Genomic DNA, 19,434 nt, shown 5'->3' with positions numbered 1-19,434 from the left:
CATAATAGCTTAGGTAGTAGAAAGATTTCCTTTGAGTTGAAATACAATTACCAAGGCTGCCTTTATTGTTACATAAATGACAGAAAAATGAAGATGATGACCTAAACTAAGTCAGGTCTTGTTCTTTTAATATAAAATGCATTGCATACGAATAGAATAGAATTTAATAGCTCAAAGGCAGAACACATTTTCCAGTTATATCATATGGCTTAAGTTTTTTAAGGTAAGAAAAATGTACAAAATGTTCCTGTCTGAAAAGTGCAACTAAATGTATGCAAATTGTGTTTACAGCTTGCAAATGTTTGTCATTATTCAAACCACAGCTTGTAGACAGTACTGTAGTGGTCAAGGGAAACATTTAGACATCCAAACCTCTCTGAGGCTGCTTACTTAATTAGTCTAGGTTACTGTAGTGATTCAGGCAGCAGAAAGCCATTTTTCCAAGTTGAGCTGGCAGCATACCAACTTGACTTGGAATCAGCCCCTGGTGAGAATGACTTTTGTAGAATTTCCTACTGCTTTTGTTTATCAGCAGGATGTTTTATTTTTTTCGTTTCTTTTTTCGACAGTATGGCTGATGTAGTGAATCCATTGTCATGTTTCTCTCTCATTTCTCCGTGTTGCTCCAGACAACAAACACACATTTCGGTCTATTCAGCATCTTAGACAAACATACAAAGCGTCTCATTTTGTTTAAATGAGCAGAGAAGTGTGAGGTTGAAGGCTGTGGAAATGCTTCTGAATAAGACTTGTTTCATCATGTTGCACACAAATCAATAGAGCCACGATAACAAATTATCAAGTATCACGTTATGTGGTCATAGCTATCTGTCACTGAGGGCGTGTGTGAACTCACAAATGTTTGCTGGAGCTGATTCAGTCAGAAAGATAGCACCAAAAGCAGCAGGTTTTTTTCATGACAAAAAAAACCAAACAATCAATACAGCAACCTTGATCTTTGTTCTCTGAAGAACAGACATCATTGGACCAGGATCACTGAACACGACTTGTGAAAATGTAGAAAGGAATGATAAAATAACTGATAAAAGAATCTGTTATTGATTTTGTTGCTTTATTTTACTCTGTCAAATAATTTAATTTTCTCCAGGCTGGTTGCTACCAAAAGTGTCTCATGATGGTAATATATTTTACATTTAAAAGGATATTTACTCATATTTTAATGGCTAAACTAAAAATATAGATCATGTGATTTGATGTTAACACTCATGAAAACCTCAAGTGTCTTGAAAATCATATTTGAAGGGAATATGTTTCCTGACTCTCTGACAGGAACCCAACAGTTTTGTATTTTGTTCAGTTATGTCCGTCTTTTGTAGATTTGTCTGTATGATTGACAGTGTCCCTCACTTAGTAAAACTCTGGAATGCACCCGGGTGCAAAAATGATGACAGGACAGGTTCCACATTTAATTTATGAAACTAAGGACTTCAGTCAGTGGCCACCTTAACAGAATTTCCTAAATGAATAAATTAAAAATGACAAACACTAGAGATTACTTTCAGATTTTAAATAGACTGCAACACAACATAGGATTATTAGCGGGCTAATAATCCTATTATTAGCCTGCTAATAATCCTAAAAGACATGAGTATTTGCATATTTGTATATTTTCTCAAACATATGTATTTAAAAGACTTAAGTATTTAACAGTACTCTGAAGTCCTTTCTCTAACAACCTCCAGAACCATTTTACATCAACACAACCTAGAGGACTAAATTAAACTCAAGTTTTTTTTGCAGAATGGCATACTTTAAAACAATGTCCCAAATTTTATTCCTTCAGCTGATTCAGAGCCAGCCCATCTCTATTTTAGTAACTTGATGCAACATTTTACACTGACCTGTGTATGAATGTGTATATCCTAGATCTCCTACTGAAAATACATGCAGTCCAAATACCTGGCCTTGGACAGCGCTTTAGAGAACCAGGTTTCCTTCTAGATTTTGGCATAACTCCATAATGGGAAATAAATAGCCACTGATCAACCTAAAAGATAAAAGATTTGGTTCAGAAATCCCTGGCCTCCTGTGCACAGTTATAAACAGAGAGATGTACAGTGCAGACTGTTTAAATCTCCTTACTGCTTATGATCTTGTGGTAGGGCTATTAAATGTTCTACAACTGGTCAGTAATTAATCACACAGACAGTCCATGTACCACAGCCATCCTCCTGAGATATTCTGAGCTTAGCCAAAGCTTGCTAAAAATATTTCCTATTTTAGAGGCTGAAGGGTTTTTTTTCCTCTGAAATTCCTGAAATTGTGCTTCTTAATATCTCTTTTCATCTAAGCCTAATTGTAATTTCCACTTAACTCAAAGTACAGCCTGTTAACATTATAAGTAATTTATTTCTATATTTCTCTGATTCATACTTCTTATTTCTATGTAATGCAAAATGTGCATTACATAGTACATAGGAAGATAATTTCTTCCTACGTCTGAGAAATAAGAATCAGCTTTCACTGTCCAGAAAAAAAGTAAGAAAATATGGAAAAGAGATGGATGGATTGTGTGTGAGATCACGTGTTGATTCATCACGTTTTCTTATTTATTTGAATCCAAAAGCTAATTTTTACAATTTTAACATTCTTGTGTCTTTAGAAATACAGTCTCTGTGACATTGTGCACCTGTGCAAATCTATTGTTTGTGTTTCTTTCATTCTTATTTCCATCCACTGTTACATAAAAAATCTTTTATCTTTTGCTTTGTCTGCCGAGTCTTGCAGATCTCCTGGTACACATGATTACTGTGTGAGTAGACTAATGAGTTTTGTATTGATTTTGACTTCCTTTACACAGTCAGACCAAGATTCTTTAATTTAATCACAACCCCACAACATAACTGCATCACTACATCTTTAATATATGAAACACCAGCTGTAATACCACTTCAGCTTTTTTTTTTTGTTGTGTATTAAATTCAGCAGTGGGAAGCACAGATATTTGCCTCATTCTTCTATTTTGAATAAATCCTACTTCCTATGGAAAACCTCACTGGTTTTCAGGCAACAATATAGGAAACTGTTTTCAAGGAGATGATTTTTAAACGTAGGAAAAGGCTCCCAGAAATCAATGAAACATGCACAGTTCATACACTGGATTTGCTTGAATAACCAAGGTAATAGAAAAACTTTTATCAAAGCTCCCTCTCACTCTGCAAATGCAGCTTTGCTCATTGGCAAGCAGGGCCATCTTTTGAGATTATCGGGAAGTGTATTGCTCAAAAGAAAAGATTTATTTTATACACAGGTGGGACAATTAAGCAAACCTCTTTCTTTCTCTAATGCAGTGTATGACTGACATTTCAATAAGTATTAATATGTGTTACTGAACTAATTTCACCAAAAAAAAGAAAAAAAAGGTGTGCTTAGGAAAAGGAATTTCAACATTAACAAGATATAGTTTTTAGTTGACAGCTTCAATCAAATGAATGAACCAAAGCTAAAGTCAACATGTTTTTTAAAGTACATGAGAACTTATCTTTATGTCAACACATTTCTTGTGATGATATTAACATATGAACTGTATGCTTCATTAATTGTTTCTGTACTATTTTCTGTTCCAGAACTGTGAATAACAGTGCTGTTGAAAAGGCAACCCAGCCTTTGCTAACATTTATGCTGTGTTGTTGTTTTAAAGCTTGTTTAAAAATCTACAAAAAACAGAAGAACTTGGGTTTTGTCTCTTATGCATCTTAATAGAGAAGACTAGCTAATTTATTTCATTAATTTCATTGAAAATTGAAACTCAGATATAGATATTCATTAAACACATAGTGATATCAGTCATTTATCTGTGGCAAATTAAATTATTTGGCTTTCAGGTAGTGACAGTATAAAAAAAAATCTTCAAAAACTTTACTGTTATATAAAAACAACAAAATCAAGACTTTTAATGCAGATTTGTTCTATTGTGGCCCACTGAAAAGTAAAGTGTACCCTTTGTTACACAGTAAATACATTCAGTATTTGGTGACCAGGACTCATTTTGCATGACTTACTACATGACTGTGGCATGGAGCCAGTCAGCTTGTGACTGGCTTGTGACGAACAAAGTGTGCTTCCTTCATACCTCAGCAGCCGCTGAGGTATGAAGCACACTTTGTTCGTTCTGCTCTCTCACATCTTCCTCTGAATAATTCTTCATGTGCTTTAACATTTTATGGTAGGTGACTACACTGATTTTAGAATTGACTAGCAGACGAGGAAGTCTCCAAATCATCTCTGATTGTGGATTTTTTGCAGTGACTCTCAAAGTTTTTACCCCAGCCACACTTTTGAATCTCCTCCAAACTCTTGATCAGGCTTCGTCTCATGTCTCTCTTATAATGACGGTTATTTCTGTGGTTTTGCACCTTTTCTAACTCAACTTTCCATGAATTTGGTGGGATACAACATTCTGTGAAAAGCCCGCTGCTGTTGTTTTTTTCTTCAATCTTTTTTTGGCAAGCAGTGTACCTGGAAACCTGAAAATAATGTTCAGTTTTTTTAGCATGCAATTTTTACATTGTCACTTCAAATTCAACCACTACTACATACAGTATATAGTATATAATACATCCCCCAGTGGTTATTTTATATTTTCCCAAACATATGTAAGGGTTTTAATTCTAGCAAAGTTATATGTGAAGATTCTTTTTGAATTTTTAAGTTGATCTTCATTGTGAGTTTCATTTTTTTCTTAATAGTTAACGGAGGGCGGAAAAATCTTTCACTATAACAAGTGGAGCACAGGTCAAAGATCATTAATCTTGCTTTCAACGTACACAAGTCGATGTGATCTGATATTTCTATTTCTGTGTTGAAGCATAATTTCTGCCTCAGGTGAGTACCGTACTTCTTAGATAGAGGCGTACATGCACACATCTATTTATCTAGAATTATTACCACAATGTTTATACATGCTCTTTATAAAGTGTATAGCCAGGTTTATGTCTTTCATTAAATTTTAAGGGATTAGTACTCCCTTCTTATCTTGCTTCCCTTAAAGTTTATCACTTCAGAGCTTCTAATTATCTCCTTCATTTTCAATCAGAACATTTGGAGTTGATACACTATCTAATTATTATAGCACATCTCCTCATGTTCTTGCTTTAATGTCCACAGTTAACAGGATTTTCAAGCGGATTACTATAGAGAACCAGAGAATGGTTCCTCTTGAAGTTCGGGGAGAAGCCCAGGCTTAAATTCCCTAAGGTCTGCAATGCTGATAATGTTCTTTCTGCAATGAGAGTCAATAGGAAGTGGATTGAGAACTGCTGCATTTGTCTCTCTCACGCTCCTTTCGCAATCCCAATCATCCACCTGGATTTTCCACTGCCAGACCTTCAGCCCTCACCTCAGTGCATCCTTCAGAGAAAGACTTAGCTGTCTCTGTGAACTACAGAGGTAGATGTGAGAAGCTTATCAATTGGAGGATGAATGAAATGACTTGAGACATATACAGGACTTTTCAGGACCCTCAAAGACGCTTTACAATGAAATCAGCCATTCCCATTCACTCACATATTCACACACTGATGATGGCAAACTATTTTATTGTAGCCACAGCTGCCCTAGGGCAGTCTTTCAGAAGGGAGGCTCCCTCCCTGGATTTTGTTAACTTACTCAGACCTGATGAGCATTATGTATGCTGTCTTTCAAACATGCTAAACATTATGCTTGCTTAAACAGGCATTCGACTATGAATGCACTCTACTAGTTATAGATATGGATATAGAAAATACTAAGACTGTTAAAACCAAGTTAACATGAATGATAACTTATTGGATGATGCTAGAGATGTAAGGGGTGGGTGTAAAAATAAGTTCATACTTCTACCCACTTCTATAAACGTGTAAATATTACTTTACTATAGTTTAAAAAAAAATTGTTTGCCTTTGTTTTACATTTATTTTGTTTTTATATAACTTTTATTCTTTTATTACACTATGTTCAATAAAGTCAAACTCAAACCAGAAGTCAGGTTTGAAAGACAGATCCTAAGGACAATTTAGAGAGACCAATAAACTTTGCAGACATGTTTTTGAACTGTGGGAGGAAGTCAAAGTACCCGGTGAGAAGCCTTGTATGCACAGGAAGAACAATGAATTGTTTTATATAGAATTGAATAAGTTTAGGAAATTCTTTGAATCATTAACTTTAAGAGTGTCTTCAGGACTTGGTATTTAATCTGAAGACATTTTTTGAACTCTTGTAACCATTTTGCTGTGTGATAAATTGTGTTTGAAACATCTATGACTCCAGTTGATGGGATTAAAGGAAACTAAGGACGTTTTTCTATTATGTTCACTTTACATTAATAATCACAGCAAGTTTCTGTTTTCTTCCTGCCTTTTGCCATCTGCACCTCCTCACTTTGTGCCTTGGAACAGACAATGAAATAAAACCTTTTTCTGCTCAATTGCTCCAGTGGACGACGCATTGAGACCCATTTGACGACACACTAAATGATTTTTATTTTCTGGTGGAAAAAGAGGGCTTGGAACCAATTTTTCACTGGCTCAAAGAGGGCAAAGGCAGGTTTTGGTATGGCAGTTGATAAATGACTGGTGGGAGGTAATCCATCTGCTGCATCAACAAGGAATAGGATCGTCTACTATTAAAAAAAAAAAAAAATCACGGTTAGAGGCGGATTCCTATAAAGTCCAAACATGCTGTAGAGTACAGTAACATGTTTGTGTCTGTGTGTTTGAGCTAGTGATAGAGTGACTGTCTTTCAATCTCTTTCTCACTTTTTTTGCTTTTTCTGTAGTTCACACACACACACACACACACACACACCGACAAGAATGGCCATGTGCCATCTTGCCTAAATACCAACTATCTATCATCCGTGATATTTCATATATTTTAAATTCAATAAGCCAATATGATTTATGTAGTGGCTCGGGTGGCTTTGGTACTTTGAGATTTAAGGCTAGAGACAGTAAAATGCATTAAGAAGTTCTTTGTTCTCTGTGTTTTCACTGACCATGAACAACATCTGAGGACTTCAGGTCTTTTGCGTTTGATCCTGTACAGAAGTGCAAAAATAACATTTACATTGCATCCAACTCTTTAATATTAAATTCAATATGCTGCAAAATTACCCTATGGTGTACTCTGATGCACCCAGTTGCATTTGCTGTGAATTTTTGACCATTAGTGAACGTTGCACCTTAATGTTTTCAGTTTCTTCTTCTCAGTAAGGAATCACTAACATGTTTAAATATCAATATATTTTGAAAATAATACAAATTATTTAGAACCATCAAAATCTTAGATATTTTAAATATTAGTTCATTTTTCAAAAATATTTTATTATAGTTTTATAAATAAATAATGTAAAGTAACATGTTCAGATAAAACATATGTTTTAATTTTATATTTATCCATATAACTGCTTGTCCACCCAACTCTCCATGACCCAATGGCTATGTAAACATGACAGTTTTGCCAGGTGGCCATTTACACTGAGTTTCAGATTTATATTGAATTTATCTCATTTTTTTGTGAGAAATAACTCTCAAATTGTTTATTTTTCAAATTCTGTCCATAGTTTTTATTTCATGTTTTGCTTCATGATATCTGCACCTCAGTCAAGAACACATTCAGTCCACCTTTCTGCCTTTGGATTGGTGCTATTGCTTTGTTGTACTAAAGACACAGAAAAAAAAAATATGTGCATTTCTTTCTGTTGCTTATATTTTTTATTCATGCACCTGCCTTTTGCAATAATGGCGTTCTTCAGCTGCTCCTGGTCCTGCAAATAAACAGCAGGAGAATAATAAGATTCACATTCAAAAGTCTCCCTCTGTGTTGCTTCCACAGCTACAAAGCACTCAGAGGAAGAAGCGGTCCACATGTAACTGTGTATTCTCACAGTAGGACTGCAAATACAGTAAAAGTGGCTGTGTGTATGACTGAGTGCAGTTGTGGTCTGAAATTTACTTACACTCATAATAGGCTTGAATTTGGCGCTTTAAAAATTATTTGAGCCTTTTTTTGATTGGAATGAAAACATGCCACTGCAATAATTATTTTAATAATTAAGTTTGTGTTTATTGTACATCGTTTATAATTTATACAGTGCACTACTGACAATAAAACCATCAGCATGCTTGATAACTGTTACTTTTTTAAAACGTTTGAAGCATTGCCTTCTCTGTTCCAAGCATGTCTCTACCATTGTGGCTTCACAGCTCAATTTTTTTTCCTGATCTAAACATTTCACCAGGAGGCATTTGACTTGTCAGTGTCACCCACTGCCTAAACAATTTAGCTTCTTTCTTAGTCTGTCCTCTCTCAGGCAGTTCTCTGTGGACGACGATGCTGGTGTTTTAGCAGCTTTCAGTTCATGACAGGTTCAAGATTTCAATGAACCAATGTCCAAACCAATTTCCTTTCATTTCATGGTGACAGTTTGTGTCAGACAGTTGAAAATTGGACACAATTGGGTGCTCCAAAATAAATTGAAACTGGTTTTGGAAGGGCTATAACTGGCTAACATTAAGTTTCTAAAAGGACCACAACCTTAACACTGTGGGAAATCTGAGGATTTTACAAGAAAAGTGTGATCAAGGCTAGCAAACCAATGAACTTTAACAACTGTGACAAGAGAAGAGGTGCCTATTATTGGACCAGAGGCGGGGTCATATTTAAGGACTCTAGGAAGAACCCAGAGTACACGAAAGAAAGACCGGAGGCCGGGATTTTCTTCTGGCAAGGCAGCAGTGCTACCAACGCCATCTCTCTGCAGCCTTCTTATAGACAATGCTTTCTAAAAGTACATTTCTGTTAATAATTTCAGCGCAATTTGAGATTTTTGTAACTGTACTGCACACATTTTAATTAGTATGTGGCATCTTTCAGCTTTTCTTCAACAACTGACATGTCTAAAAGCTTTAAAAATATATACTTACAACTGTCCCTGCATACCAACTTATTACTTTTGAAAACCTTTTCTGTTTTAATGAAGCTTTCAAGTAAATGATCTAAACTATTAAAAAGTGTGTTGTTCAATTATAGTTGCAAGCCAACTCTGCACTAGATTGAAGAAACATTACATTGTCATTTGTTCAATTTCCTTTAGAGGTTTATCAGTAAGAAGATTAAAGACATCCATGTCTTTAATCTCTAATTCTGTAAATCTAAACCGCTGTAACTAGGCAGTCCCCACAGGCTTTATGAGTTGGATATTTGATTCTGCTTTTTTGTTACCTCCAAGATACTTACATAATTTTTCACAGTTTTCATCCCCCCCTATTTTACAGTTTGTATTGTTGATTTTGACTTGCTTGCTTTGTTTCTTTGTTATTCTCAGAGAAATCCAACACTCTGTTCTCAGTGTTTGAAGCACTAAGAACAGAGCTTACCCTTTTGTTGATTCAATCAGATTTCTTTCTTGGAAGAAATTAAATGAATTTGGTAATTAAATGAATTTTCTTTTTAAATAATTAACCTCAGAGCTCATAAGAGCAAAGTTTGTCTCTGTATCTTACTGGACATGAGCAGAACAGTGGTGAACAGACGGGGCTTTCTTTTGTATTTGCGTGGGCACTATTTCTTTTTTTTTTTCGGTTGTTGTTTTTCAGTGAGAGCACCTCGAGAGGCGTGTTGCAACACAAATCCCCAGCAGTACATGAGATGAAGAAAACAAATGAGCACTTTTCCTGTTTTCTGTGCTGAAAGTGGAACCTCTGTGTGCTCTTTTTCTATCAGCAGGGTGGGGTGTAGATGTGTAGGCCTCTGTGAACTCTTCTTTTTTTCTGTTTGTGAGCCTTTTCAATGTATTTGCCTTTAAAAGATGAGGGAATGGAGACAGAGCTTGTAACCTTAACCTCAATATTTAAATTCACATAATTTTTATTATGCGTTTTACTCTTAAATCAGGCAGAGAGCAGTTCAAATATGTAATTTCTATCATTCTAATATAATATCCCTTTGTCTGGGAAAGGTGCAGGCACAGAAGGAGCTTAGTCACAAGATAACAAGGTTCCCACGGAAATAAAGGTATTTTGCACACATACATGCACACCTACATGGACACTGTAGCAGGGTCTCTCTCTGTCTCTTTTAGTGCTAAACCTAACCTATAACCAATAGGAGCAGTGGGTCCGCAAAATATAATACGTGTTAGGAAACCGGTCCTTAAAATGTATAAGACCATACGCACATAATATTGCTGATTTGGATATATTGGACTGTTATTATGCACACTTACAAAATATATATCTATTGAATCAAATGGGGGTAAAAAACAAATTCCCTAATGGGGTGAAGTGTTTAAAGCACTGTTGTGTGAAAATCTCTAGACCGTGTCACCTTAATTTTAACATCAGAAAACCCTCAAAAGCAATCCAGCAGTTCCCCTCATACAGGAGAAATTTATTTTCCATCTAAATCCTTTAATGAAGAATTATTTTTTTAATTAAATTTTGCTTTCATCCCCTTCAGTTGCAAATCACTTTATTATTTATCTTATGTGACTTGATAACAGTGTTTTAGAAGAACCCATTTTCACAGTCACTGAGGGCGAGGCAACTAAAACATTTCTGCACAACTGTTCTCTTAGCGGATGTCTAGACACACACAGTAGCAACCTCTTTGTTTGACAAAATAAGAATCTACAATGGAGAATAAATATCAGATTTTGCATTTGTGACTAGTTTATTTCGATTATTACATGCACTCCTAAAAAAACACTTGGAGAGAAATGCCAAATAGAGAGTCACTTTCTCACTATTTCATCTCCATTTGTCACTGATCACAGATAATAAACCAGTTACCATTCTGATCAGAAATTCAATCACTCTCTTTTTTCCTCTCTCTCTCTCTCTGTTTTAGAAATTCCTTAACTATAACACAGAATACTCAATTGTTGATTTAGTAGAAGACAAAAGGGGTTGTCTATGCTCCTGTCTGAACTTGAAGAATGCAATAAAAATTCTATTAAAAATATTTCTTATTGTTTATTACCAAAAATTTAATATATTGTTACTTTTGCCTGATCTAGAACAAAAAAAAAAACCCTATTTAATGTCATACAGTGAGAATGAGAGGTTATGTCTTTTTATGACCTACTTATCTGGCTTCATTACATACATTCTGGACTGTAGGTATATTTTAAATGTTTGTGTGGCTGCACAAAACAAGAAGGCTGGCAGATGGGCATGTAGGGCTATACACAAAGGCTTTCTATATTTGTAACTGACAAATAAAAAAAGCCTACATCCTCAGCCCACATTATTTTGTGACAATTAAAACTCAACATACTTAAAGAATCTGCAGAATTCCAACAGCAGCTGCTTTAGGGTTAATGATTTATGCTAATTTTCAGGAGAGTCAGCTGACTTGTTATAGCATAGTTAGCCAATTCCCTTGTTAAAGAAATCTCTGAACTGTTTTAGTTTGTCACATGGTGCTTCTTGTAAGAAATCAATCACTGTGTTTCATTTGCTCTTTCTGCACTGGGAGTGTGATTCATTACCTTTCTTAATTACTCATGGGTGAAGCAGCTTGGTAATCTTAATCTGTTAATTAAATTTTCAGCTCCTGGATCTGACAAAATAGACCCAAAACCTGTTATGATTACATGCTGGATGAGGAAGATAATTCACACAGATTTCAAGTTCTAATCAGAGATTATCAGGAGTCCCAGGCACGAAAGTTCAAAGCATGTTTTTTTTTTATGAGTATTTTTATGGATAATGAGATTAAATATGTTATTTTTTTCTATTAAGAGGATTAACATCAGATGCCTATGGTGTAGAGTCTGACTGTTTATCATACAGTCAGACAGGACAAATGGTATTGCCATGTGAATATTAATCACCTCTCTGTTTAATGTTAATGCAGTCATTTAATTTATAGCTCAGTGGCTTATACCAGAGTGCAATGATTTGTTTTACTGGCATGTTGTATATTTTATAGAAAAATGGTCCACTTTAGAAATCTCTTTAAGGTTTATTTAAAAGTTTATGTTTGTCTCTCTGTAGTGCTGATCTAACAGTTTTGTGGCATCGAAGGTTCTGTAAACTGTTCCTATTAAACTGAAACATTCATCAGATATAGGTGTTTTCACTAGAGGTTTTAGATTTATTTCTGTGTCTGTAAAATATATATATTTTTTATAGAAACCAAGCATAGTTTATGAGTGTTTTGGTCTTTAACATATAATCCTAGAAAACAGTAATCACATCTTAATTTGAGTTCTGATTTGATTAGAGATTTGTTTTCTGGAGATATAAACGACAGTAAAGCAGGTTAACAGTTTAGGGGATAAACTTCTCTACTGTTGTAATGGAATAATTAGAGGCTGTCAGTAGTAGCAGAGTGAGGGATGGTAATTAAAGATAATGGTGAGTCAAGAGGAAGGACAGAAAACAAAATAGCTGTTGAATCAGTGTCAATCTTTCTTCTGGTTAAACTGTTTTCTTACTCCTCTTGTTGTTAAATAGAAGGAAACAGTCCGCTAACAGAATAAGTCCTCGTCTTAAATCCGTTAATCTTCCACAATTAAGTGAATGGTGTTCACTGTTTCTGATTATCAGTAGATTTGGATTTAATTTTAAATAAATGGCCGTAGTTAAAAGCAGAGAAATTATATTTTCACTTATTTTAAATATAAAAATTAGAATATATACTGTATATACAATGTATACCTCATTGATTTAAGGTCTTTTTAATATAGATTAAAAAGACCTTACAGGTTACACTGCTCTGAAGCTCTGACTTGCTGGCCATACATCAGACAAAAAGCTTCCTTCAACTACAAAACTACTTACAAAAGTATCTTGGTTGTGTTAAATGAATTTGTCCTGGACCATTTTAAATTAAAAAGCTGTGCAGAATTCCCCACCCTAGTCTAAAAATAACCTCACACTCACACTGTTTGAACACCAGATGGCACTTGTTTATTTATTGTGTAGTGTATTAAATATATTGTGGCATATTTAAATGTATTTATTAAATGTCATCATTAGCTGCAAACCACAATCATTGTACACCTTTGAACTTGTCATATTTTTACTGCTTACTTACACTTGTAACTAAAGGAGAATGTGAAAAATGTTCACACAACTGATTAAGTACAAGCGAATGAGGTATTCAAGCTCTTGCCTGTCATCATTACCAGCCATTCTTGAATTGATTTGGTGTAGAGTACTTTAGATGGAATCGACATGTACACTCTTTCTGCCATGACACAGCACAAAACATATGAGTGTTGGGGTGGATCAGCTTGTTGCAAGTACATCATCAGGCTAACAGCTTGAATTTGTCTCTCACTTTGTTTCTGGTACTCCTGAATTTGACCCACTGAATGACAAGGAAGGATATTTCTATTCTACTCTGTTAATGCTGCAAGCACATACTGTATTTTTTGTTAAAAACAAAACAAAAAAAAAATCATGAAAAAATGGCCACCTTGTCAAATGTGTTTTTTCTTTAAACAGTTCAGTTTTTTTTCTTTTAAGTTATTTATAAACCCATTTCCAAAAAGTGAGCAAAGATCAAGATAAATGGAGAGAGGGAAGGTAGGGAAAGAGACAAGTCTGCGTTGAACTGAGAGGAGAGGTGAGAGCGACAGCAGTGGAAGCCTTTGATCTTAGGTTTCTAATCAATGGGGATTATAGTCTGCCTGCCTGTGTCAGTGCTGATTATTGCAGCAGGATCAGGGGATGGTGGACATCTAAAACTGCAGCACAAAAATACACAACTGCATTGTCATGTCTGCTGTATTTGATTACATGTATGCACTTTTTATTGGCACTATAAATTAAATTTGAACAAATATTTGGAAAGATTATGCAAACATGTATCACAGCTAAGCATAGTCTTTAGATATTGTGTTGTGGAAATAATACTGCGATTTGACTTGTGTCAGATGGAAAAACATAATAAAGCAATGCTACGGAAAATAAGTCTCCAACGTATAGACAGATAAACTTTACTGTTCTTAAATCTAAATAGTTTTGAGGTCTGCTGGAAGCAGCCAAACATTTCTGTTTGTCTCTGAGGTGAAGGACTTTTTAAAATGTTTTTCTTTTTTGTTTTTGTTTAGAATTATGTCTTGCACACATAATTGTAAAGCATGATGCAAACAATGCATGACAATATTACTATGGCAGAAAGAGCACTAAAAAATGATTGGAAACAACTATTCTTTAAGGGACCTTCATTTTATTTATAGCTGCAGCCTCAGCGGTTGGATTTTATTATATTTCTGCTTTTTTTTTTCTCTGTTACATCTCTGCAGTAGAAAACAGGCAGAGCTGTCTTTCACTGTGGCAGGCTCTCTCCTAACGAAGAGGACCTTTTGTATCATCTCCTGACCAGGCTATTCTTGGAACTGATAGCATCAAAATCAGATGTCCTGGAACAGAGATGTAGCAAAGATAACACCTTCAGTCTGACCTCCCATTTCACCACGTCTAAGGGTTTTCAATTTGACCTAAAGTTAGAGCGATCAATAGAGGATGTCTTAACTGTCTCTCCCTTTTTCTTAAGTACCTGATATTTACTTAAAACATGTTTGAATGATTCAAAAACAAATTTTCTCCACAAATCTGGTACAAGAAAATTTACATCGATCTCGCTATATAAGATGCAGTGCGTGTGGAAAGTTTTCACAGTGTTTTGTTAACTTCATAGTCAGATTAAATATATTACTCACGCATATTCTGTTTCTCAATTTCCTATTTGTAAAAGTATAAATTACAATAAATAAATACAGATACAGGTATTGCACAAATTATTTGTCTATTTTTCATAAATATTTGTTTTGTTATGATCAGTCTCACTTGATCATAAAGTCTCCGGGTTCTGAAGATTTCAAGATGACCAAAGCAGGGCTTCCTTTGTGTCTCAAGCTGTGCTTGAACTCATGAAAGCTTAAAATGTTCATATGTAACTGGGCACTCGTCCAACAAATCCCTTAAAGGTAATGAACAATATTTACAAGCGGCGCACTCATTTCATGGCTCCCTGTAAAGTAATGTGCAAAGGCCAGCTGGTGTAAGAGCAAACTGCTTTGACAGTTATAGGTCAGATCCACCCTAAAGCATAACATCCTAATAGTGTATGTTTATTGGGAAGTAAAAATGTTAACACAACACAGTTAACACAACTTAATTTCAAGGAACTTACTACATTTTTCAGTACTTTACATTTGAGGATAAAATATTTCACAGATTAAGAAATTAAGATGTATATATATATTTTTCTTTTATCAAAAATCAAAGTGAAACCAAAAGCAAACATTACCTTTTTTTGTTGATGTGATTTGCTTGTGTGTGAAGATCATTGCCCTTATGTGTGAATACACTCAAGTGAAACCTGGTGCAGACCAAAAAACCGGACCAAGACCCACTTTTTGAGGTGACCTCGGACCCCTTCTCAACCAACTGGTGCAGTTCCCTTCAGGTGTATTTACAGACTGGCCTTGATCCGGACCAACCACTGAAAACTTAAGCCTTTTTGGACTTCACATGCCACAGTTGCTGGGCATCTTAGTGAAAATGAGCCCTTCAGTGTTGCTAACAATAGTGCAGCATGTATTGGTTGTACTGAAATATGATCTGTTTTCTGCTTATTGATGCCGTTGCCAGCATGATGTGGGTAAGAGCACGGAGAGCATCTTTTTCATTCAGCTCACAGCGTGTGTTTCCGGAATTAGAAATTCCACTGCAAAGCAAGTATGGTATAATATACTCTTGACATTTGAAATGGTGTTGCAGTTGTAGTAGAAGCACAAATGTGCACAACAGAAAAGACTTTAGTAGGACTTCTAAGTTTGTTTTTCTCCAGAGTTTTTCTCCAAAGGACTTTCCTGGTGTAAATACACCTTAACAAACAAAGACTAATTGACTAGTTAAGATCTATACAGTGTGTTTGGTTAATATGTTCTCCTGCCTTTTTCCATTCTGAAATTGATTTAGTCTGTAAGAAATATGAACTTATGGAGACTGCAATAAAAAAAATTATACAGTTTCGAGCTCTTTACACATCTTTACCGGTGGTCCCAAATTATGTGGCAAGATTGCTTAATAGCACAAACGTCACATTTTAAGTGTATCTCAATTCGATTGACATTTTTCAGTTTTCTGAAGGATATTTATAAATAAACAAAATTGTAATATTTTGTAGTTGTCGGTTTCCAACTAAACAGTAGTTTTAGAAATGTTATTAAAGGAGAAAAGAATCATTATTACTTTCTGTCAATAGTCATAAAATAAAACATCACTACTTGCGCTTCAAAGTAACCCTTTTTCCTGTTCTTTTTTTTATGCCATTGAGTTGTTTGTTTGGTAATTAAATACAATTCCCACTGAGTCCAGGAAGCACTTCTTCACTTGCTTTCCTGGTATCGTTTAGACAGCCTTAACACAAGTACATGTCAATTGTTTTGATCCCTTGTAGTTTCTTTATCATCAGTGAACAGCTTATGGTATTTGATTGTCATAGCATTTCTGTGTGACTTCAGCTCGCCTTTTAAATCACATAAGAGAGGCTACAGACAGACAGCAGACACCAAAGGTGGAAAAAGGATTATGCATTTCTTCCTTCCACATTCATTGCATATGAAAGACACTGGAGAATGTTGTCATTTCAGTCTCACAAGAGACAAAAGCCTTTGAAAGTGAAAGATGAAAGGAGAGGCTCATGAGAAAGATTTGGAGAGGGACCAACACACAACAGCTCACAAGGTGACAGAGAGGAGGATTTTGATGTATTTTTTTAAGGTCATGCCTGAACAAAAAGATAGGGGAAGAGAACTGAGTGAAGCTAGAGACAATTGGCAGATCTCTACAAATGGTGGCAAAAGTTATACACTATTTGATGTATGTATGCAGGTTTGTATGGAGAAAATGCAAAAAATAAAAAAAAAAAAGTTAAATTTCTAAGGAAATTTCTCACATAATGTATAGTGAAAAATCAGCATCTCTTATAACTTCCCCTCACTAAATAAAAAAGATTTCCCATGCTGCTTAGTTGATTCTAATTACTACACAAGTTCCTAAAAATAAGACAAATGAAGAAAAGAAGGAAACTGGTAGGCCTACCACTACAAACTATCTCAGGATTAATGCAAAGCATGTTCTTAAAAAACTGATAGTAATTATTATAATCCCCTCCAGCATTGTGTATCTGCCTTGTGTTGCATTGTACAACCCTCATAGATGTGACATTTTTTAACCCTTTATTTTCACCTTAATAAGTCTCCATTTCAAGTAGGAAAGAGAATGCTAATGTTATCATGCAGTGTGAGCAGAGCTGAGACCTTGAATCTAAATAGTGCTGTTAAAATTTATGTTATTCAGACAGATTTTTTGTAAATGAGAAAACTAGATACAATCACAAAAAAAATACATTTTGTGATTGCTTTTGTACCTTTGATTATTATTCATGATTGTGTTAAACTTTTAAATGAGTATTCTGTTTTGTGCAGTGATAATAAATTTGATTCTCACAAGGTCGATATAGTTACAGTGACAATGTTCTTGTTTTAAGTATCATAAAATTAGGTTTGGTTTTTTTTAAGGACCTTGGAGGATTTTCTGTGGATATATCTGCTTCTAGATTCGAGTTAATTCAAAGGTTTTCACCCAAGAGTGAGCAACTTATCATCCTGACTGGATCCTGATTCTATTGCCTTCCAATTTCTCCATTACCAAAATATTCGAGAGTGAAATACTTTTTTGGTCATTACTTTGATCATTCAGTTTCTTTATGCTTATGAGTAAAACTAATACTAGTTCTTCATTTCCAGGTAAAAAAAACAAACAAAAAAACTTGTTTCTTGGTTTTGCTTAATGCTCATATTTACTATCATTAGTTGCACTTAAAAATATTGTTTTCTCAATAATGAAATCTGTCTTCCTGCCATGAAATTTATGCAAGTTCTACTTATATTTCACTGACATTGACCCAATAATAATGGTACTTATGACAACCCATTTTATGTAGATGCATAAGGACTTGATAAATGCTTTGAGTGTCTCCAAATGATGGCAGTCCAACCTACTTTTAACTGCTAATTTCTGAACCACTTGATGGGCCACATAAAGCATTAAACATTGAGTCTTAAATTATCAGATGAAGCCTAAATATGGAAATCAAATAAAACCATATAGTGACATGAGGGCAAAAGCGATATACCATACAGCATGTTGAAGCGAACTGTGAATTTTACACTTTTCATGCCACTACACACAGTATATAAACTTTCATTTCATTATAAGGAACCAACATACTACAAAGACAACATGACTTTTCATAAAATGGACTTAATTTCCTTGTGTTTAGACAGAGCTAGCACATTTTAACCTATGCCAACATACAATTGAGCATAGCATAATCTTTTGAGATTACTCTTTTAATCTCAAAAGCATAACAAAAGCTTTTGAGATTAGCCTAGCATTTCAATTCATCCATGAATTGTTCATTGCTCATAGTTAATTTGGGTGTAATGAAGTATGAAATGATCTGTGCCAATATTAGAGTAAAGGTTTCGCTGAACAGTTGTTACAGGTGTGTTAAATATAAGTTATAAAGCTGGTCCATTGTTCCAACACTGTATTGTATTTAAATAAAACAGGCAAATAAACTTTTGCATGACGAGAGTATATTTTTTTGCATTTGTGCACAAACTTCTCTGAGTAAGAATCTTGCTCATTTTTGCACATCGTTTAATCATTTTAACCACTTTCTCCTAGCAAAATATAAGAAGTTTAGGTCTGACTCAAGACTTTTGCTCAATCCTGCATTCTACCTGAAATAGCTGAAGTAGCAGGAATATCAAACCAAGAAAGTACAGGGGAGGACCACTAAAACAAACACTAAAGCTATTTTTGGCATGGTTGTCCTGAAACCTTCTATTTTTGTATTTCTTCTTGAAAGAAATGACCAGCAGATTGTTTTAAAATGTAAAATAAACTACCAAAAAGCCTTGTATTGAATTATCAAAAAATAGATGAGCCCACTAGCATTCAGATGCAGTAAACAGTGAAAGATTTTTTCAGTTTCTCCAAAATCAGAGCTGCTTTAGTTCAAAAGTACTGAAGCCTTTTACCTTCACTCTTTGCATTTATAGCCATCTTATTTTGGATTGTCTTTCTTTTATTAAGCCAATCTCAAGCACGTTTTCATAGTTGTTCTTAATGGAATTTATTCAGCCATGTTTTAGTTTGCTCTTCCTTTTTCCATTTGTTTCCTCACCAATTTTATTGCTTTTAAGATCATTTGTGTACAGTCAATAGTTATTTATGTTTTCTTTAATTTCTTATGCACATGTGAGCATCCAATCTGTTATCTGTTTTTTTTAATATACTTTATTGGGCAGTCATCACCTGACCTTTACCTAACCTAAACTCAGTTCATGCCTTAGTCTTAATTGTAGCCTCTAATCCAAACAGCAGTTCTTCTTCTTTT

General features: G+C 34.7%; 1 protein-coding gene across 5 annotated transcripts in view; it reads left to right on the top strand.

Moving 5' to 3' along the window:
* Window positions 1-19,434, top strand: part of tnr (tenascin R (restrictin, janusin)) — a 173,802-nt gene that overhangs the window by 66,338 nt on the left and 88,030 nt on the right. For 3 of the 5 annotated variants that reach the window (XM_032565809.1, XM_032565811.1, XM_032565806.1), the window contains one exon: window positions 9,959-10,014. The exons of the other annotated variants lie outside the window; for them this stretch is intronic. The gene's annotated coding sequence lies outside the window, so the exon portion shown is untranslated. The remainder of the gene's footprint in view (window positions 1-9,958; window positions 10,015-19,434) is intronic. 5 annotated transcript variants of the gene reach the window in all.

The sequence above is a fragment of the Xiphophorus hellerii genome, chromosome 6 (genome assembly GCF_003331165.1).
Source record: "Xiphophorus hellerii strain 12219 chromosome 6, Xiphophorus_hellerii-4.1, whole genome shotgun sequence".
NCBI classification, from domain to species: domain Eukaryota; kingdom Metazoa; phylum Chordata; class Actinopteri; order Cyprinodontiformes; family Poeciliidae; genus Xiphophorus; species Xiphophorus hellerii.
Note: the sequence above shows the minus strand (reverse complement) of the source record. Positions and strands in the feature narration are given on the sequence as shown.